The following is a 16,766-nucleotide window of genomic DNA, read 5'->3' on the forward strand; positions in this document are numbered from 1 at the left end:
GGGTGGGGGTTTTTGTTTGTTTGTTATTGTTTTTAACATTCGTGTATGTGTGTGTGTGTGTGTGTGTGTGTGTGTGTGTGTGTGTGTGTGTGTGCTTCTTATGCCCATAGACAACTTTTGGAAGTCAATTCTCTCCTTCTAGCATTTGTACTCCTAGAATCAAAGTCAGGTTGTCAGGCTTGGTGGCATACACCTTTTACCAGCAGAGTCATCATCTCTCAGGCTTTTTTCCTCCCATTCCTTCATGTTTTCCTTTTTCTTTATCCCAGATTGGCCTTGAAGAACACACTTCGTCGCTGAGGATAATGTTGGACTCCTAAGTAGCATGCACTACCATGCCAACCCAGCTACAGCCCAGCCCAGGCTACAGTAATTCTCATGCTACTCACTGCCTATTTTCAACAGAGAGTGGTTCTAAACACGGAAGCCTGATTGCCTCTGACCTTCAGTCTGTTGAAGGGTTCACCTGTTTTCCACCATGCTCCTTTTGGTGCTATCTACCACAATGAAAAACACAAATGAGCCCTCACAGAAACACACCGACACCAGAGAGCCCTCACAGAGCCATGCTGACACCAGAGAGCCCTCACAGAGCCACACCGACACCAGAGAGCCCTCATAGAACCACGCTGACACCAGAGAGCCCTCACAGAACCATGCTGACACCAGAGAGCCCTCACAGAGCCATGCTGACACCAGAGAGCCCTCATAGAGCCACACCGACACCAGAGAGCCCTCACAGAGCCACACCGACACCAGAGAGCCCTCACAGAAACACACCGACACCAGAGAGCCCTCACAGAGCCACACCGACACCAGAGAGCCCTCACAGAGCCACACCGACACCAGAGAGCCCTCATAGAGCCACACTGACACCAGAGAGCCCTCATAGAGCCATGCTGACACCAGAGAGCCCTCACAAAGCCACACCGACACCAGAGAGCCCTCACAGAAACACACCGACACCAGAGAGCCCTCACAGAGCCACACCGACACCAGAGAGCCCTCACAGAAACACACCGACACCAGAGAGCCCTCACAGAACCACGCTGACACCAGAGAGCCCTCACAGAGCCACACCGACACCAGAGAGCCCTCACAGAGCCACGCCGACACCAGAGAGCCCTCACAGAAACACACCGACACCAGAGAGCCCTCACAGAGCCATGCTGACACCAGAGAGCCCTCACAGAGCCACACCGACACCAGAGAGCCCTCACAGAGCCACACCGACACCAGAGAGCCCTCACAGAACCATGCTGACACCAGAGAGCCCTCACAGAGCCATGCTGACACCAGTGGCACACCTTTGAGTCCCTGAAAAGATGAGATTCAGAAGCCTTGTCTCCTATAAAGCTACTCTCCTGTCTCCAGTATTTCATTATAATAACAAAAAGGATGGTACATTACATCTTCCCTAATCCCTGGATTGACACCTGGCCCCAAGGTAGCAGGTAGAAGGTCCACACACAGATTTATCTGTGAGGCCAGTGAGATGAAAGTACTTACCACCAAGCATGGTGACCTGAGCTCAATCCCTAGAACCCACTTGGTGGAAGGAGAGAACCAACTCTTGTAGATGGCTCTCTGGACTCCATATGGCTGTGGCACATGCATGCCCACATATATACACATGCAGACATATGTATATACATACATACACACATATTATAATTTTTAAAAGTCCTATATCAAACCCCAGGTTATAAGAGAGGCTGGGGAGTGCTGGAGGAAGCTCTGAGAGTGAACTCAAGAGTCCTTACAGATTCAGATGAAAGAGGACTAGGTGAGTAATTTAGAAGGGGGTGTGACAGCAGAAAGTGAGTCAGCTCTCAAACTGAGAAAGAAGTGGCTAGAAATTGAGTGACAAGGCAGATAGAGAAGTCACACAAGGGACTTTTCCAGAAGGCCAGTTCTGATCCTCTTGGCAATGCAGAGATGTCCAGTGGAAACAGCGTGGGAGTCTGAGGCAGGTGTCCTGCTTAGCTCTGGTGCACCAGGGTTAAGGCTACAGCTGAAAGTCATACTGCTCAAGGGACAGAGAAACGGGTCTGAGAGATGGGCAGATGACTCAGTCAGCGAAGTGCTTGCCTGGCAAACTTGAGTAACATATGTAAAAAAGTCATATGTGAAGCTGTGTGTTTATAATTATAGCACGAGGAAGCAGAGACAGGCGGATCCCTGGGGCTCATGAGCAAACACACCCTACTTGTTAAGTTCCAGGTCAGTGAGAGAGAGATGTGGTCTTAAAAACCACAGTAGACACTGTCTGTCTGCCTATGTCTGTCTGTCTGTCTGTCTCATACACACACACACACACACACACAAAGAGAGAGAGAGAGAGAGAGAGAGAGAGAGAGAGAGAGAGAGAGAGAGAGAGAGAGAGAGAGAGGATGAGGTTTATTTAGCTAGCAATTTGGGGAGTTAAATAGAAGAAGAGAGATTACATGACAAAACAGGAGGTCCGGAAGCCACTGAGGGTCAGGTTTGCTCTGTCCTAACCATCCACTCTCAGGGCAGCAAATCCTGATAATCTGAACATCTCTTACCAGACATACAAAGGTTCTAGCACTTTAACTCTACCACACCGAAAACCAAGTTCCAGGACATAAACCCTTGTTGGACTATCCATGTCCAAACCACAGCAAGCACCTTTGTTTCTATGATGCTTTCTTTCCCTTTCAGTACGAAGTATATAAAATACTATCACCACGAGTCTATAGTTCAGTAGACTTGAGCATATGATAGGACCTCTAGAACTTTCTCATCTTGAGAATCTGAAACCCCACCCTCATTAAACAATAACTCACCCTTTTCCTCTTCTCCTCAGTCCCTGGAAATCACCTCCCTACTTTCTGTTTCTATGAATTTGACTATTTCGCATAGCTCACATAAGTGGATTCATTATGGTTTGAACCACACACACCCATGTGTGTGAATATTTGATTCCCAACTTGCAGTGCTGTTTTTGAAGCGTTGTGGAGACTTTTCCTGGAGAGACTCAACATGCACACCTACTCACCCCAGATAAGGAACCCACCACAGGTCAGACAATTTCACCAAAACCCAAGTTGGTGAAGCAATGAGTTTTTCTTTGGGTTACTAACAGGAGCAGTATGCTTAATACATAATTACAGATGCAAGGATGACTAGAAGGCAGCTGCATCCCTGAAAAGTTCACCCCAGACTGGCTGAAAACTCACAAAATCTGAGTCCCCAGAGCTCTCTGTACAACTTTTAGCCAGTTCAACAGGTCCCAAAGATCTCCTCTCACAGCAAGGCTAATCAGAGACTTCTGTAGTAATTTTGTATTTGTAATGGAACAAAATAAAGCTTGCCTGAAGATCAGCATGCAGAGATAAGCCACTAGTTAACCACACACCTAAGCCACTAGTTAGCCATAGAGGACAGGCAGTGGTGGCCACACCTTTAATCCCAGTACTAGAGAGACAGAGGCAGATAGATTTCTGTGAGTTCAAGGCCACCCTGGGCTACATGAGAATGAATCAGTCTAAAAGAGAAACAGAGCTCACAACTTTAATCCCAGCACTTGGGATGACACGCCTTTAATCCCAGCACTAGAGAAGAATATAAGGCAGGAGCTCAGTGCAGTCTCATGGAGTCTGAGGTTTGGTGGAGAGCATTGCTGTCTGCAGTGATTCTGAGGACAGGATTACTCACACACCCCCTGCCTTCTTTGGTCTCTGTGAGCACCAGGACATGCATGGTCCACATAAACCCACGAAGGTACACACAGATATATAAATAAAATAAATAATTAAAAAAAGAAGAAGCGGAGGCTCACGCTGAGAAGATGGAACAGTGTATACATTACTTGCTGTTGAAGCATGGGGAACTTAGTGCAGGACCTCAGTATGCACACACATGAGAAGGAGACAGAGACACAGAGACACAGAAAGACAGAAATGCAGAGAGAAACTTGGGCTCCAAGATTTTTACAATGTTAGGGAGATACAGTTCTAACAGTTGGACAAGCCACTACAAACAACTGTACAATCTAAATGACAACAGTGTGCTTAATACATAAACATGGCTCCAAGCTAAGTCCATCAGCTATTACCATCCCAGCAAATACCCACCTCTCCGCACCTGACACTAAAAGTTCTGGAGCTTCCATGGAGGAAGGTCTAGATTATGGTCGCAGTCAAGTTCAAGTTGTGTCTTCCCATAAATAGCAAAGACAACTTTCTATAAAGGGGTAGTTAGAAACAGGAGTTTTAGAAAAATCATCTGTGTTCATGTGTGTTGTGAGATAATCTTTTTGAACACTTGAAGATATGCCATTCTGATTGTTCTAATCAAAAGGTAAACAGCCAACAGTTAGGCAGGGTTTTCAGGCACAAAGGATGCTAGGAAGAAGAAGGGAGGAGCCGGGCGTTTGGTGGCGCACGTCTTTAATCCCAGCACTTGGGAGGCAGAGGCAGTTGGATCTCTGTGAGTTTGAGGCCAGCCTGGTCTATAGAGAAAGTTCCAGGACAACCTCCAAAACAATACAGAGAAACCCTGTCTCAAAACATCAAAATAAATAAATAAATAACGTTTAAAAAAAAAGGAGAAGGAGAAGAAGAAGGTAGGAGACGCCAGTGGATGAAGAGTGAGCAGGATGGGTACTATACAGATGAGGTAATAAAGCCATGAGGCAGAGAGTAAATTCATAGAAATGGGTTGATTTAAGTTATAAGATGTAGTTAAAAACAAGCCTAAGCTGTCAGCCAAGCTTTCATAAGCAGTCTCCATGTGGTTTAATTGGGGGCTAGCTGGCAGGACAGAGAAAGACTACACATGTGTTTGAATGCAAGCATACGCATACCATGCTACATGTGTAGAGGTCAGAGGACAACCTTGGGTGCAGGTCTCTGCCTTCTACCTTCCTTGAGAGGGGGTATCCCTGTTATTGTCCATCACTGTGCACACCAGGCCAGCTGGTCTGTGAGCTTCTGGGGACTCTCTTATCAGCTCTGTCTCCCATCTCCCCATAGGAGCACTGGGGTTATAGACACATACTACCACATCTGTGTGTGAGTTCTGGGGACACAACTCAGGTCTTCCCACTTGTGTGGCAAGTGCTTTGTCACTAAGCCATCTCCCTGGTCCCCCCCCCCAACATGAAATTCTTAAACCCACATGATGTTCCAACAGAAACATGAGATTCCCATCAAGTCATCTCTCTTAAAACAAAAAAAAGTATTTATTTTCCACTTTATGCGTATGTGTGTGCCTGCTAAATGCATCATACACACACAGGTACTTGCAGAGAAGTGGGCGTGGGATCCTCTAGAACATAGTTGCAGGCAGCTATGAATGTTTGTTGTTGTTATTGTTATTTGGCATGCACGCGCGCGTGTGTGTGTGTGTGTGTGTGAGTGTGTGTGTGTGTGTGTGTGTGTGTGTTTTCAGAGTCCTTTGCAAGTCCTTAATCGCTGAGCCATCTCTCCAGCCCAAGTCATCTCCTTTATCTTGGGAGGGGGTGAGAAGGGTTAGGATCTCATGTAGGCCAAGCTGGCCTCAAACTCTTTAAATAGCTGAGAATGACCTTGAACTTCTGCTCTTCTTACTTCCACGTCCAGAGTGCTGGTATTAGTAGTCTGTAGTCCTGTTCTTGGATTATGTGATACTGGAGATCACACCCGGGTGTCGTGTGTGCTAGGCAAACTCTACCAGCTAAGTCACCTCCCCAAGCCTCAAGTCATCTTTTAGATGAGAGGAATCCTACATTTTCCCGACTTCCCCAAAGAAAAGACACTTTGACAGGGGAAAAAAAGAAAAAGAAAAAAAAAACCTTTCTCCTGACTGTAGGCTTTGCAAAGAGCGAAAGATAAGAGTTCTTTTGTGAAACGCTGTTTTCAGGCCTTGAAGCTGGTATTTAACCCATACTTCCTGCAGAAAGCCTGTGCTTCTGTGTGCCTCCAACTTGAGAGCTTAGGCTGCCTGCACTCGGCTCGCTCGCTGCAGGGCCCTAATCTTGAGAAGATCTGGGTAAGGAAAGAAAGGGAAAGGGGGCCAAGGTGCTTTCACGCTCATTAGCATTTTCAATTTCCTTTTCCACCCCTCTTCCTCCTCCCTCTTCCTCTCCCCACAATGAGCTAATTCTTTGTGATCGATTGTGTCTTGTAGATAACTGGGTGCCCTTTCTTGTTTTCATATTCTCTTGTCCATCACAGAAAGCACTCCAGATGCTGTTTAGATGGAAGACGGCATAAATTGAAAATCTTAAATATCCATATAGCATGTTTTCATATCAAGTAACTTCTCCCTCCAGTTTTCATCAAGGGAGAAGTAGCCAGACTGCCTCCATCTTCCTCTTTAGAGTCACAAAAAGGAATGGGAACCATTTGGATGCTGGGGAGACGGTTCAGTTATTAACATGCTTGCCCCACAATCACCAGCACCCACATAAAAAGTGGGGTGTGTCAGTGTATGATTGTAATCCCAGAGCTGAGGAAGCTGAGACATGGGGATCCCTGGGGCTCAGAGAGACAGTAGCCAAACCAGTGAGAAACTCTGTCAAAAACTAGGTTGGGGAAGCTGGGAAGATGCTTGAGAGATTAAATGCTTGCTGCTCTCCCAGAAAACCTGAGTTCAGTTCCCAGCACCAACACTGTAACTCCAGCTCCAGGGTATCCAAGGCCCACTTCTGACCTCCTCTGGCACCTGCACTCTGATGTGCACATGTCTACACACAGACGCATACATATACACAATTAAAAACAAAATAAATCATAAAAATATAAGGTGGAGAACAAAGAGACAGACCTCAGGCCTCTACATGTACAAGCGCGCACACACACACACACACACACACACAATGCATACAAATACTTGTGCACACACATGCACATTAATTAATTAAATTAGATAAATAATAAAATCTAAAGAAGGTGAACCACTTGGGAACAAGCATGGGGCCCATCCTTGTCACACTGAAAGCTCTGAATGTTTTCACTGCACGTACCATGGATGATCAAACTCTAAGCACATCTTTGTTTTTCCTAAATAGCTGTATTATCCATCTAATGCTAAAGATGGCATCTGCTCTGTGTGTAATTTCCATACTCACTTGGCACCATCAACTGCCTTTGATGACACCAGGGACTGGTGCTTTGTGGTTTCCTCCCTTCTTCCAGCTGCAGGACCCAGATGTCAGGCTTCGGAATGCATTTTCTCTGGCAAAGGATGGCTGGCTTCCCTCGGCAGTCCCCATGTAGGTGGCTATTGTGGCCCTGCCAGCAGAATAATGCAAGATCACTCCAAAGACAGCATTCAGATGTTTTCACAAGAAGGAAAAACCGAGTCCGAATGAGGGGGTGGGTGAGCAACACGCGTTTCTTACGCCTTTAATTATAAGCCAGACGTGTGGCAGGCTGGAGCCGAGCAAATTGTGGGTCTCTCCATTCAACTGTTGCTAAGACATTTTTTTTGTCCTCGTGGCAATTGGGTTTTTTTTTTTGTTTTTTTAATCTCCCCATCCTGCATCCAAAATCAGCAGCTGGGGAGGATGAAGGGGCTGTCTAAGTGAATCACACCTAGAGGAATGACAGCATTGGGGTTGATGTGGAATATGCAGGAAAGAGAACAGAAACGGGGGAAGGAGAGAAAGAGGAAGATGGCTTCAAGGATTAGTGAAGTGCAACAGCAGCAACCTACATGTTGGGAGGTCTCTACAGCTGTCCTCCCTCCTTCCCTTCCTCCTCCCTCCCTTCCTCCTCCCTCCCTCCCTCCTCCCTCCCTCCCTCCCTCCCTCCCTCCTTCCCTCCTCCCTCCCTCCCTCCCTCCCTCCTCCCTCCCTCCCTCCCTCCCTCCCTCCCTCCTCTCTCTCCCTTCCTCCCTCCCTCCCTCCCTCCTTTCCTCCCTCCCTCCTCCCTCCCTCCTCCCTCCCTCCTCCCTCCTTCCTTCCATTTCTCATTCATCCTTTCTTTTATTCTTCCTTAGTGTGTATCAGTGAGGATGTGTGTGATGTGGGTACACATGTAAGGACAAGCCAAAGGTTGTCACACTTGGGTGTGCCCTCCAGACACCTCCCACCTCACCTGTTTCAGACAGAGCCTCTCACTAGTAACTGGAACTTGCTAAGTAGGCTAATGCAGCTGAGCAGCCAGGCCTAAGGAGCTGCCTGTGTCTGTCTCCCAGCAGTGGGACCACAGGCATGTGACACTGTACCCAGCTTTTCACCAGGGTGCTAGGCACTTAATGGTGTCCCCATGTTTTCGGTGCAAGCACTTTACACACTGAGCTGACTCTCCAGCCTCTGGCTTCCTTTTTAAGCAGACTCTGTGAATATGGATGGAAAAGGCCTGGGAATGTCGCTCACTTGGTAGAGCGGCTTGCCTAGCATGCACAAAGTCCTAGGTTCAAGCACCCCATAAACCAAGAATGTTGACCCGTGTCTGTCATCCCGGCCCTGGGGAGTTAGGGTCAGGAGGATCAGAAGTCACTCTTGGCTACAAAGAGAGCTGGAGTCCAGCCTGGAACACATGAGATCCTTTCAAAAGAAAAAATGAATGGGGATCAAGCAACAACCTGCCCAATAACCTGGCCTGGCTTAAGCTCCAGTTTGACTTCAAAGGGACCTTGAACAAAGCAGAAACTCAAAGGACTGCCCCCGAGTACCACGTTCCAGTGGGAGCTGAGTTGAACCATGAGCAGAAAAGGAGTTCAAACACAAAGGACTTTGTGGTGTTTAATTGTTGTTATTATTATTTTCCCCTGTCCAAAGCAGCTGGGCTGTGCTGAGCAGTTGTAGGCATGGCAGAGTTTGAAATTTCTCACAACCAACTCAATCTACCGAATGATTGTCCAGCTGCCTCTGACATTCCTGAACAGATCAAAGGAGTTCACTGAAACCTAGTGAGAGCATGTCTTCCCAGGCCAAATTCAGAGTATCCAGTGTGGTTAGGAGAATAAAGCATTATAGCTGTACTAAAAAACCAAAAAGAAAAAAGGAAGGAAGGAAAAGAGGGAGGGAGGGATGGAGGGATGGAGGGAGGGAGGGAGAGAAGAAGAAAAGACATTATATCTCAAGGGGACTGACTCCCATGAGCTCACCAGTCTGTGGCTCTCTGTCTGGCCCATGTACATCTAGTATAGAGATTCTCAACCTTCCTCGCACTGCGACCCTTTAATACAGTTCCTCATGTTGTGATAACTCCCCAACCAAAAATTATTTTCATTGCTACTTCATAACTGTAATTTTGCTACCCTTATTAATCATAATGCAAATATCTGTGTTTTCCAATGGTCCTAGGAGACCCCTGTGAAAGGGTTGTTCGATCCCCAAGGGGGTCATGACCTACAGGCTGAGAAGCACTAATCTAGACAGAGATGTGTCTCTGTCTCATTCAATGGACAGTATTAGATGACCAAATACTGTAGATGACATCATTATTGAAGAATGCCTGAGAGTGGGCAATTTTTACCAAATGAGGCCTGTTTGGTTCTGTTCTGGAGGCCGGGAAGGTGCTGCCATGTGCCTTCCTTCCAGTAAGGACATTCTACGGCTTTAATACACGGGAGGGGTAAACAGGGTACCTGTGACAGGCAGCAATAGGTAACCAAACCCACTTTATCACAGTCTGGCTTCTTGGTGGCTAATCCAGTCTCTTAAAGGCAAGTGCAGCATATAAACCAGGCGTCTGTCTATCCTCCCAGCACTCGGGAGATAGAAGCAGGAGGATCAGGGGTCATCCTCGGCTATAGAGCAAGTTTGAGAGCAGCCCGGGGTACAAGAAGCCCCGTGTAAATAAACAAACAAATAGAATCAAGTACCAACTGACCCAACCTGGCTTACCTTCCTTCTTAATAACTAGCAGCCCTTAACAGCCAAGTCTTCTGAGTTTGGTGACAGCAGCCACATTCAAACCTCTAGAGACAAGGTGTCTTATAATAAGCAACAGGAATTTCTCTCTCCTGGTTCAGGGGCCCAGTAAGTCCATGGTCAGAGTGCCAGAGATTCAGGGTCTAATGGTGGCTAAATTCGTTTTCTCATACTAAACTCACAATGGTGAGAAGAAGAGATAATCTTTTTTTTTTTTTTTTTGACAGTCTTATGCAGTCAAGTTGGCCTCAAACTTTCTAAGTAGTCAAAATTGACCTTGAACTTCTGGTCCTCCTGCCTCCACCTGTCAAGTGCTGGAATTACATGGGAGTTTAAAGAGTGTGCTAGGGACCAAATATGGGGATTTATGCATGCATAGGCAAGCACTCTACCAGCTGGGCCATACCTCCATGCCCAGAAACTGTGTCTTGTATCCCTGCTACTCAATGTCCTAAGGTACTTTTCCAACCTGTTTCTTCTTACCTCCATGATGCTACTGAAGACTAAAGGCTCTTCCAAGAGGGCAAAGCTAGATGAGGCAGCTTGCTCTGTTCCCAGTCCCAGCTACAACGTGACGGAGCTTGCTTCTGAGCAATGTGCAGCATCTGGAAAACAGGCACCCTAGTCAGAGTCATCCTGCCTCTATCTATCTGCCCATCAGTGATGGGTGGCTGGTTCAGTGTGCTGAGTTTGGAATGTCTGCTTGATGGTATCCCAGCACCTTCCCTAACTCTAGATTCTAGAAGCATAAACACTAGGGCTAGGGAGACAAACTGGCTTGATAAAGCATAAGGACTTGAGTTCCATCCGGAGAACCCATTAAAAGAAGCCAAGCTCCCTGGTCATGCTGGAGCTGGTCTCTAGCTCCAGTTCTAGAGAGATGAGAGCCGGTGGCAGGGAATCCAGGGAAACTCGATGAACAGTTACCCTAGCCTAGTTGAAGTTCTCGGCCAAGAAGAAAACCTGTCCCAGGCAAACAGTGGGAAGCCCCTGAGGTTCTCCTCTGAGCTTCGTATATCTTCACTAGTACACACCCACATTTGAGTGCATGTACACACACATGAGCACACAGACACACTCAAAGTTGCACCAACACCAGTAATGTGCAAAGGACCAAAGGAAAGCACAGATGACCTACCTGCGCACCTGTTGCTAACCTGCGGTCCTGGATGACTCATGAATGTATGAGTTCCAGAAGATGCCAAGGGAGTCCCTGAAAAGAAGACTATGCAAGTACTTGGGAGAAATGTCTTATTTACTTCTTTTAGTTTAAAAATGGGATCTTTGAGGATCCTTCTAGCAGCTGTCAGTTTTCTCCGAAGCACTGGAAAGCCAAGATGTCTGATGGGATATGTGGGCGAGTTGGAGGAGAGTTTGAGATAAATTTGCCTGACAGCCATACTTGGAGCTGCTGCTATGTTGTATACCAAACAAATGACTTCCCTGTCTACTCAAATCTGTTGTGCGTGTTCTTGCGTATGTACATGTATAAATGGGTGAACGGCTACGCATGCATCTGTGTGTAGAGGCCGGGAATCAGTGATAAGTGTCTTCCTCGCCCACTCTCCACTTACTGTTATTATTATTCTATTGTTTGTTTTTCAGACAAGGTCTCTCATTGAACCTGGAGCATACTAGTTTGGCTAATCTGGTTGTCCAGGAAGCCCCAGGATTCTGCTGACTCTGCCTTCGCAGTGCTGGGATTACAGGTGCACACCACCAAACCCAGCTCTTTCCATGGGTCTTGGGGACTGAACTCCAGTTGTCATGCTTGCACGGCAAGTACCTCACAGACTGTGACAACTCCCCAGCCCCACCACAGGTTACTTTTTTTCTTTTTCTTTTTAAATTGGCTAAGAATGGTAGTGAATAGTTGTAATCCACTCCCAATCAGAAGGTAGAGGCAAGAATATTAAAACTCAAAACTAGCTTCAGCTACTTAGTAAGAAACTATCTCCTCAAAAGGGCAAATATGGAACAATGGGGAAGGGTTTAAGTGGGGAGAGGGCTGGGAAGGTAGGGTAGAGGAAGAGGTGAGGGAAGGAAAACCAACACTGAAGATGTTTCAAAAGGTCATGTGGAAACTTGCAATTTTAGAAGCTTCATATATATATGTATGTATATATATGTATGTATATATATATAATAAGCTTCCTTACATAGAAGATTATGCTCCTTCCAGAGCATTGCCAAATGAAATGCCTAGAACAAAGTATGGGATACTTTTCCTAAGTTGTTGTTCAGGGTTATCTGAGAGACCTCTAAAACAATACAGGATACTGTCACTGTTCTTGGTTGCCCATCAGGACCTGATGGTAGGACCCTATTATTAAAGACACCACATTCTTTGGTGACAGGACATGGAAAAATCAAGTTACTACTGACCAAGAATCTTCCTCTCTGCTGGCTGGCTTTGCCAATAACTGGTTTGTTGTTGTGTTTTGTTTTGTTTGAGATAGACTCTCACCATGTAATCTTGACTGGTCTGGAACTTACTATGTGGACCAGGTTAGCCCGTCTCTGCCTCTCAAGTGTTGGGATTAAAGGTGTGTGCCTCCAGGCCAGGCTTCCTTTCCTAGTATTGAAAGATGCTGTGTAGACTGCTGGGGGCAAAAGTCATCAACAATCTCACCCAGCTATGTAGCTATGAGCTAAATGACTGGTGTGGCCAGACATACCCATGAGTGAAATAGTGGCATGAATGTTATGGGGGTAGCTAATTGCTTTTTTATCCGATTTAAGGCCCAAACACATGCCTGATAATATTAATCTATCCAAGAGCCCATGGTTGGCTCACAGGCCCCAGGGATAAACCTACTACTAATATTTTGCTAAAAGGAGTACCAAACTACCATCTATACCTTCATCTCTCACCCATAGATTAACTCAGCTTTCAGATCTCATCAAAGAAGTTTCTTTGTGCAGTAGATAGCAGTCAATGCGAAAACTCACAACCAAGAATAAGAATCTATATAGCATTCGTCTACAAATAAAACATCATGCCACACTCCATCCCCACAAGGTTCAAAGACCATTGCAAAAGAAGGGGAGGAAAGACTATCAGAGCCAGAGGTTGGGGCAAACCAGAAGGAATTAGGACCTGGGGCATGGCAGGACCTCTGCATCAAGAACTCGAGAAACTGTGGTTTCCTGCACAAAACTTTCACCAAGTCAAGCCAAGCAGCAATACAGATTGAAAGAGGTAAGGACTCATGAGCTCTCACCCCTAGCCGAGGAGCTCTTGAGAGTTGATGGCTTCTGGAAGAGGGAGAGTCAGAGTTCCTTACAGGCATGGCTCCCTGGTAAATCAACTATCCTCCAGTGGATGGCCACACATACACAGGAGTATGAGGACAGAATAAATTGGGCTTGGTGAGTTTGGAAAAACAAAACAGAACATAAAGTTGGGAGGGGCAGAGGCTAGGGAGTGGTCTGGGAGGAATTAAGGAGAGGAGTGGAGAGTGAATGTGATCAAAATATATTGTATGCATGTATGAAATTCTCAAAGAGTAAAAATACTATATTTAATTTAAAAATTCACAAAAGCATAAGTATGATTACGTTGAAAAGGCAAATGTCTGCCTACCAGCTGTTGTGACCTGTACACCATAACAATGAACATACCGTAATCCTGTTCCTTTTCTCTGTTTTCATTCTTCACGATCGTTTCTCTGGATGACTACAGGGCTCTCCAAGGCTCTCCTTGTTTTTCAATGTCTAGTGATTATAATGCAAGAGCTTTCCCTTTCCGACAGCAATTATTTTTCTGCCATGCCTGTGTCGCTGCAGCTGGAGACTTCTTACAGCCTCAGCATTTTTGCGTGTCCTATGGAACGCTGAACTTGGCTGTTTGCTTTGTGAAGCTACTCTGGGCAGGGCTTTGTGTCTATTTTTTGCCATCTGTCCTCGAAGATGGCTGTTAGACTTCTCCTCTCCTTCTCATGGTATTGGGAATCAAACCCATAGCCTCATGCACATGAGACAAGCTCTGTCCAACAAGGCAGTCTCCCGCTCCCCAGACCTTTAAGTGACTTCAGCCATGTGCTCTCAGGCCTCTAATCTCGTGGGTCGCAGCTCTTCTCACCTGGTTCCTACTCTGCCATGCATCCTGTCACATATTCATTCATTCATTTTTATTGTCTACAGAGTAGAAGTTTTGTTTTAGTTGCCACCTCCATGGGGCTTACAATCTGGTAAGGGGAAAATATCCTCACTGGCAAACAGATAAAGAGCATGTATATCACTGCTCTCTGCCCACACTCACTCCTCCTGGTACTTTTCCTGGTCCCCCTCCCTATTTCTGCTGTCCCCATTCTTTTTTGCTTTCATGTCATATGAACATTTCTTTGTGTGCATGGGAGTGTTTCATGTGTTTGGTGTGTGTGTGTGTGTGTGTGTGTGTGTGTGTGTGTGTGTACATGTACACACATTTGTGTCGAGGCTAGAGGCTAGCATTGGCTCGTCCTCAATCAGTCTCCACCTTACTAATTGAGACGAAGTTGCTCACTGAACCTGGAGCTCACCAATTCAGCTAAGCTGCTGGTCAGTTTCCCCAGGGGATCTGTTTATGTCACTCTCCAGAGCTGTTCTCACACACACAGCCAGACCCTGCCTTTTAAGTGAGTGTAGGATCTGAGCTCCAGCCCTCATGTTAGCAAGACAAGTGCTTTACTGACAGAGCTCTCACTCCAGCTCACAATATTTTAAATTCTAGATGGAGGATGTGAATGAAAGCATGCACTATTTTTCTTTTTGAGTCTGGGTTAATTTACTTGATATAATGGTCTCTAATTCCATCCACTCTTCTGGAAATGACACACCCTCTTTCTCTATGGATGTGTATGAATATGGATATCTGTACCTGTCATATATCTATCATCTATCTAATTTGTATCTATCATCTATGTATCTATGATCTAGCAATCATCTATTTATCAATTATATTACCTTTACCATTCCTCATCCTGGCTGTTGTGAATAGTATTATAGTAGCTATGGACACCAGCATGTGTTCTTTATGTGTTTACCAGTGAAGATCTTTTCTCTTCACTAGATTGTAAGGCCCTTAGAAGTGGGGACTAAAACAAAAATTTTACTTTACAAACAACAGAAATGAATGAATATGTGACATAGGGTGATTCATGGTAGAGAAGAAACCAGGTGAGAAGAGATGAGACCCATAAGGTCTCATCATATATATTTTCCCCATGGATGCCAAACCCTGGATGTCTCCCATTCTAGACTGGTCTGCCCATATCCTTGAAAAGAATTTATTCATGAAATTACCCCACAATGATGATATCATCTATTTTCTACCAGGATCCTGTTTCAAACCAATGTATAACAATAAAAGCTATAAAACTATACATACATGCATACATACATATCAGGGTGGGGGATGGAAATGGGGAGGCATCAGGGGAAGATGCTATTTTGTACTCAGGAGATAGAAATCAAGGAAGACATCTCTAATGAGCATGGTGGTACACACCATTAGTCCCAGCACTCAGGAGGCAGAGGCAGGCAGATCTAAGAGAGTTCAAAGCCAGCCTGGTCTACAGAGTTAGTTCCAGGACAACTGGATCTACACAGAGAAACCCTGCCTCAAAGAAACAAAACGGGGAGGGGGGGCAACATCTGAGCAGGGTACAGGTGAAACAAGGAGTGACTCCTGTGGCTACGGAGCAGGAGGGCACTATGACAGGCAGAGCAACAGGTATAAAGGTCCTGAGGTGACCACAAGAGGCCAATGTCTAGCAACACAGTAAGAACAGAGACAGGGATGGAGATAAGAATCCAGAGCCCCAGAATTCGTGTAAACACCTAGCAGGCGCTCAGTCATCTCACTACAGGAGAGGCAGAGACAGGATCCCCAGGGCAAGCTGCCTAGGCAGACTAGCTGGAATTGATGAGTTCCAAGTCCAGCATGAGACCCTGTAAATAGACACCATTAAGCGAAGTGATGAGTAATCAAGGAAGATACCTCAAGTCAAATTCCTGCCTCCACTGTCACCCACACCCATGCACCCACATGCGTGGGAACTCTCAAACACATATAAATGCATACCACACGCACATAAACATGAGAAAAGAAAAAAAATCACTTCTGCTGTTGAGTGGAGACACAGAAGCAGGGAAAACCATCACAAATGATGGAATGCAAACACTGGGAGGCAGTGAGGAGTCAGGGGCTTGTCTCGGCAAATGTTCGTTTGTGACGTTTGTTCTACTTCTAAGCAGAGATGACAAGGCAAAGGGCTCTCTCAGCCTGGGCTTTATAGACATCAGGCTGAGAGCTATAGAGTAGAGAATGATCCATCTGTAAGTAGTCTCCGAAGTCATGAAACTGGATGACACCAGCTTGTGATTTAATGTCTTTGGAGATAAAAAGGCCAGGGCTAGGCAGAACACGCCAGTCCTTAGGGCTCAGGGACTCCAGCAAACAGACTTTATTAGGAAGGAGCAAAATGGTTCAGGCTGGGTGTGGTGGCACTTGCCTGAGGCGGGAGGATCAGGAGCTCAAGGTCATTCTCAGCAACACATCAAGCTCCAGGCCAGCCTGAGCTACAAGAGAACTGTCTTAAAGGTAAAAATAAAAATGGGGCTGGGCGGTGGTGGTGCAAGCGTTTAATCCCAGCACTCAGGAGTCAGAGACAGGTGGATTTCTGTGAGGTCAAGACCAGCCTGGTATGAGTTCCAGGACAGCCAGGGCTGCTACACCTGTCTCAGAAAGAAAGAAAGGAAGGAAGAAAGAAGGAAGGAAGGAGGGAGGGGAGAAAGGAAGGAAGGAAAGAAAAAAGAAGGGAGGGAGGGAGGGGAAAGGGAAAGAGAAAAAGAAAAAAGAGGATTTGGATTTCGCTTACTCCCACCCCCACCCGCACCAAGGGGAAGGATGCCTCCTGGAAATGACCCGGCCAGTGCACTCCATGAGCTC

The 16,766-nt window shown here is 46.1% G+C and overlaps 1 long non-coding RNA gene across 2 annotated transcripts; it reads right to left on the reverse strand.

The window, feature by feature from the left end:
* Positions 1-5,503: 5,503 nt before the first annotated feature.
* Positions 5,504-10,508, reverse strand: LOC121136930. 2 transcript variants are annotated; one of them, XR_005874121.1, is made up of 3 exons: positions 10,316-10,508; positions 7,079-7,241; positions 5,504-5,993 (listed from the first exon to the last, which is right to left on the reverse strand). It is a non-coding gene; the product is annotated as an uncharacterized LOC121136930 (long non-coding RNA). The 2 variants fall into 2 exon arrangements; XR_005874120.1 differs by having other exon boundaries at positions 5,504-6,197.
* Positions 10,509-16,766: the final 6,258 nt, after the last annotated feature.

The sequence above is a fragment of the Mesocricetus auratus genome, unplaced genomic scaffold, assembly GCF_017639785.1.
Source record: "Mesocricetus auratus isolate SY011 unplaced genomic scaffold, BCM_Maur_2.0 Super-Scaffold_100676, whole genome shotgun sequence".
NCBI lineage: Eukaryota > Metazoa > Chordata > Mammalia > Rodentia > Cricetidae > Mesocricetus > Mesocricetus auratus.